This window comes from Leucoraja erinacea, chromosome 28 (genome assembly GCF_028641065.1).
Source record: "Leucoraja erinacea ecotype New England chromosome 28, Leri_hhj_1, whole genome shotgun sequence".
Taxonomy (NCBI): Eukaryota; Metazoa; Chordata; class Chondrichthyes; order Rajiformes; family Rajidae; genus Leucoraja; species Leucoraja erinaceus.
Window position 1 is genome coordinate 27,303,000 of NC_073404.1, and position 5,759 is coordinate 27,308,758.

At 35.6% G+C, this 5,759-nt stretch overlaps 1 long non-coding RNA gene across 1 annotated transcript; it reads left to right on the forward strand.

Annotated features, from left to right (window-relative positions):
* Positions 1-291: 291 nt before the first annotated feature.
* LOC129710832 (uncharacterized) lies at positions 292-2,503 on the forward strand. The gene is made up of 2 exons (XR_008725737.1): positions 292-1,914; positions 2,351-2,503. It is a non-coding gene; the product is annotated as an uncharacterized LOC129710832 (long non-coding RNA).
* Positions 2,504-5,759: the final 3,256 nt, after the last annotated feature.

Consider the following 5,759-nt stretch of genomic DNA (forward strand, 5'->3'; position numbering starts at 1 on the left):
AACTATTAAATTGTCCAGCGATTTATCAAATACTGGGAACGGAAGTCCAATCGATTTTTCTTCATCGACTAGCAGCCCGAGGAAATCCCTCTCCGACAAGCAATACAAACCTGCATTTTAATTCCCTCCCCAAAGGTGCCAAAGTTGCACACGCAGCCCGTGAATAGCCCTTCCAGCTGAAGCATCCATTCACTTGTACCTCCTCAGATCCATCAGTTTGTTCTGTAGGCCTATAAAATGTAGTGTGCCATAGACTTCAGTGCTGGGTGCAATATTGTTTATTTTTTATATTATTGGATGTGAATGGAGCTGGCATGGTTTTAGTAAGTTTGTAGATAACAATAAAACTTGTGGTTTAGTTTAGTTTACAGCTACAGCACGGAAACAGGCCCTTTGGCCCACCGAGTCCATGCTGACCATTGATCCCCACACACTAGCACTATCCTACTACACACTCTGAAGAAGGGTCTCAACCCGAAACATCACCCATTCCTTCTCTCCAGAGATGCTGCCTGTCCTGCTGAGTTACTCCAGCATTTTGTGCTTGTTCCAGCACGTGTGGCACAAGCTGCCAGAGGAAGCGGTGGAAGTGTATAATTATGACATTTAAATGATGTTTGGACAGGTACAGACTTAGAGGGATACGGGCCAGATATAGGCAGGTGGGGCTTTCAGTTGGGCAACTTGGTCCCCATGGACAAGTGTGGCTGAAGGCCTATTTCCATGCTGTAAAGCTGTACGACACTAACAAATATGTAAGGCACCAACAGTTCAAGAGCTAGACCAGATAGCTCACAATCTTGCCCATTTATCTTAGTATCTTAGTATCTTAAACATACAATCACTGGCAGGTTCCAAGTTCAAACTCTATTGTCGGCTGAGTCAGCTGATCTCAGATATGCGGCAATGTGGACCTGACATTTGACAAAGTCCCCTCTAACACGGAGGTAGAATAATGATTTCAAGAGTTGCTGGCAGAGTTGGTCATAAACCAATGACCTTGCCTGGAGAACAAAGACCATGTAGAATAGTGTTTCACTGTACTAGGTCAGATAACCCAAAAACAGTATCAGGATCTGCACGAAAAAGGATCCGTTTCAAAGGTGAATGATCCCCCAGAGAGGTGTTGAGGCTTAAAGAAGAGGAAGCAGCGGACAACAAAAACCAAATATGTTCCGTAATTTCACAATGAGTCAGCTATTTGTTTACTAGTGTTAAGTGATGGAAAGTACTATTAATATTCCAGTGGGTCCATTACACAGCGTTGTATATTTAAAAACAGGCATTAAACAAGGTTATGTGATATCAATGTATTACAACATAACAGCTTTTTACATATTATTTGCAAAATCAAACTGACAGTAGGATCATTGCAAATAGCTGTTGGCAGGAGAGTTTCTTCTCATCAAATAAGGTCATAGTTCATGCCATGCTACTGCTGACCTGCTCAGACTTGAAAGCTTTAATCTATTAGTCAGTGCTGGGTGAATAATTCAGGGATTCTAGCAAAAGAGTTATAATTCTTCATTCTGTAATACAGTGGAGCATGAGGTCCCATTAAAATGTCCTTGAAAATGAACAGCCTGACATCTCCCCAATGATGCTTCCATTTACAGAAGTTACAATGCAAGTTATGTAAAAGCTGGATTCTGTTTAAAGTAGGGGCACTTAAGATGGGAAGCAAAGACCTATTTACAGCACTGCGGCTGGATCAGCTGAGATGGAGTAATCAGCTGTCTGACTCTGTTTATGTCACAGTGACGTCCACAAGCTTCTGTCCATGAGGCATGAACATGCAAAAAATATTTTCAAAGTCTCAGTCCTAAAGTGGTAAATGAATCAGAATAAGAGAGAGAGAGAGAGAGGGAGAACTCTTCTACAGCTTATAAAAATAGTTTGGCCAAACAGGACAAGGTAAGACACCTTTATCATCCAGAAACACTGATAATAATATCTCGAGTTCTGTGTACTTTGATTTAGGTAATTGTTTGAGATTAAAGGGATTTTAAAAGCACTGTTTGACTTAAATGGGACTCTTTTTAACCATAGATTTTCTTTAAACTCATTGTCAGGGGGTGGCTGCTACAATACATCAGTGATTTAACTTAAGCATCTGCAATATTTTAAGCCTTACCCTTCTCGGTTGCAAGACCAAACTAATTCCATAATTAGTATTCTAAAGGGAACATCATCCCTTGATTAGGCAATATAAGGCATAGAAATGTTAATATTCCGATAATGTTAATCTGTACCTATTTGTTTTTCTGCTACATCTGTAATTTTAAATGTGGACAGTTTGTGTCAAAAATGTAAGTATTTGCACCTATCTAAAACCTGGCCTCATTCCCAGACAGGGTGTGGAATCCTATAATGCCTGACAGCCTCAGCCACAAGCCTTCCAAGTTACAGAAAGATTTGTCTTTAACCTTTAACTTTTTTATTTTAATGAAAAGCATTTGCAGTGAATGGAAAATGTAAAATAAATCATACGAACTTCATTAAAGGATTTTTCTTCATTAACAAAATGTTTTGAAGTAAAAGATGCAACTGAGCTGTGCTTGGCATTGCATCCCAGCAGAATTCATTAGTTATTATAATAACGTGCTTTCATATCTTTTATAGATAAAATAGATTTGTATTTATGTTTAAAATATTTGCATGCCTCTTCTTATAAAGGGGTCATGTTCTTTTAGGTTTACAAAAATCAGATCCAGTCTCAGTATTTTATTGTAGATGAACTGATTTAATTAATAGCTGTATTATCATTAAATCAAAAATTAGTTTAAGTAAAACATTTAATGGTTTTATGTGCTTATTCACGTTTTTTATAACATAGATTTGTTATTACTGAATATAACATTCGTATGGCAAAGGTTACAGTGAAGTTATTTTTAACCACTCCCTATAGCTTCCTGTGATATGAGCCTCTATAATCAACAGGGTTCAAAGGTTTGACCCACAGGGATTGAAAAATGTCAGTATTCAAAGATTGTTTACCATTCACATAGAAAACCCTCTTGTTAATGCAAAATTTACCGTCTCAAAACATCTACTATAATCATCAGGACAGTAATTTGAATGCACGGTACAACTTTCTCTGGCTGTAAATTAGAGACCCTGTTAGAAACAAATATAGTTAAAAGCCGTCGAGCCTTTATCAAAGGTAATGATCACGACCTGCAGTCAGTGATGAATCTGATTTAAAAAATGAAACAAATTGTGCCTAATTGTTATTTAGAATTACGGAATTAAAGCATGGTCTTAGAATATAAGTCAGTAAATGTGTAATCAAAAAGGTTAGGCCTCTCAATAATAGATGTTAATCAAAGTCGTTGCATATATGGCACTGATAAAACATGATCAGATTTGTAATCTGATAATCTAATGATAGGTTAGCGTTAAATCAAATTCATCAGTGCAAGAAAAATAAAAATCATTAAAACAAAGTAACATGAATAAAATACACACAATGTGGCCCAGTGGCGAGTCAGGCATATTAATTAAAATGTATCCTTTGTAGTTAAAATATGTTATTTTATTTATTAATTAAATTAATTAAAAGAAGTTAATTTATGACCAACTGTTATGACAGGAGATAGTATGTGGAAGATGATCTTAAACGAAGTCTGATATTTAAAAAAATACAAGTGGTACCGTGCAGACATGCTCTCCTCCCATCCCCGTCACACAGACTGTCAGAAAGCGGGTGTCAAATCTTGTGCAATATTTAATGACATGTTTTGCTCTCAAAATTTAATGTAACTGGCAAATGACCATGTATTTTTTTTTTCTTTTACACACACACACAGTTGGAAGATTAACTGGTTACTGTAAATGACACTTTAGTGTAGGAGAAAGCAAAAAAGTATCGAATGAGATTTGATCGGCATGTGCGGGAGAGTGTACAGTGCAGGGAAATAAGACAAAAGGAATGGGAATGGTAGGAATGCTTTACAGAGAGCTGGCGTGTGCCTGATGGGCTGAATGGTCTAATAATGTGTTGATATAAGTATGTAAGATACATTCCAAATTTCACCAGATTTGGTTTAAAGTACAAATAAACAGAAACAAAAACAACAGATTCTGAAAATACAACACAAATACAAACAATGTTGGAAGCAGGGCCACTTGCATATATAGAGAGAAAATACAATGAATCAGCTGTAAGACCTTCCTAAGAGTGGTGCGAATTGGGTCTGAAAAAAGATTATATCTTGTTACTATAATATATTATCTACCATGTATCTATTTAATTCCCATGGGTCAGAAATGTTTAAAATATCTTTAGTCCATTTCAAACTGCTCTTTTTGTAAACGTTCCCCCTAAAAGCAACAGGTATTAAATCTTCCTCTTGCACTTACAATGGTTTTTTTTTTTTAATTCATGTCTTAAACAGTAGGTTTCTTTGAGACAACAACATAGGATTATTATATTTTTCTATCGGTACTAAGAAGATAATCTCCCAACCCCATATCCAACCTGTTTACTTCTAAACTGTTTTGATTAAGAAAAGATGATTGATATTCACGTATTATTTACTCCTTGGTGTTTTGAGAATTTAGATTTTATAAAAGAGTTGGTCATTAAATGACACTTTTCCTAATCCTTCTGTGTTCCTGATTCCTTTCCAGATCATTATTTTGTGTCCTAACATTGGAACATTAGCTCATATCTGAAGAGCAATTTTACTTCTGTCCTTATAAACAATCTCATAACTTGACATAGTTAAGTTCACTTTTTTGACTAATTAAAAAGGGAACAGAACCCAACTTAGCAGACTCTGGAGAGACATCACATTTTATACTATGGAAGAGTTTGCAAATTAAGTAATGCACTACTTACCTGCAAAACCCTCCTAATTAAATCATAAAGCCTTTTTGTATTTAAATCCCATTAGAATTAACTGGATACATAGTGGATAATTTATTTATATACCATTATAGTAACAAGATATTATCCTTTTTCTGACCCAATTCTCACCAATCTTATTAAGGATAATAATGACAGCAATCTATCTTTATTCAAGAGGAAACCATTTTGTGTTCTGTTACTAAAAGCTTGATGTTCTTTGCCTGCATAATGATTCATTTATTATTTTTGGAATGAGTCAGAACCTCTGCTGCTACGTTTATTAATATATTTATGGAAATATCGTGGTGTTCTTTTCATGAAGAGGAAGAAAAAAAATACATAGAAAAAGCCAAACGTTTGCCTCTGACCATTCAATGTTTTCTCTTCCCTAAATGTACTCATATACTCATCAGCGTCAACAGACCAAGATGGTCAGACTTGAACATATAAATTGGACAAGGATAATGCACATAATTGAAAGGAATCAAGAGGGAACCAGTAGTGGACTTCCTGGAGAAAATACACTGCCTAGGAGTCCAGAAATGTTCATGCTCTGATTCCTGCCAAAGCTTTTCAAATATCTGTTTAATAATGCATTGTAGATACTATTAAATAGTAAAAAAATCCTTGTGAGAGGTAAAATGAATAGATAGGAAGTTCTGAAGATATTTCTCTCTGTAGTTGTGAGTTTTGCTGTCATGTTGGTACATTTTGAGAACAGATGAGAGATTCCATATGAGACTTAACCGATGAATATTGGTATAAGATCCTGGACCATTCTTAAGATGTTATTGAACACCTTTCATTGAAAATCCAAAATCTGCAGAGGCTGGACATCTTAAATGAAAACAAAAAATAACGAAAAATACCCAGTAAGTGAGGTAGTATATATTGAAAGCGGAATAGA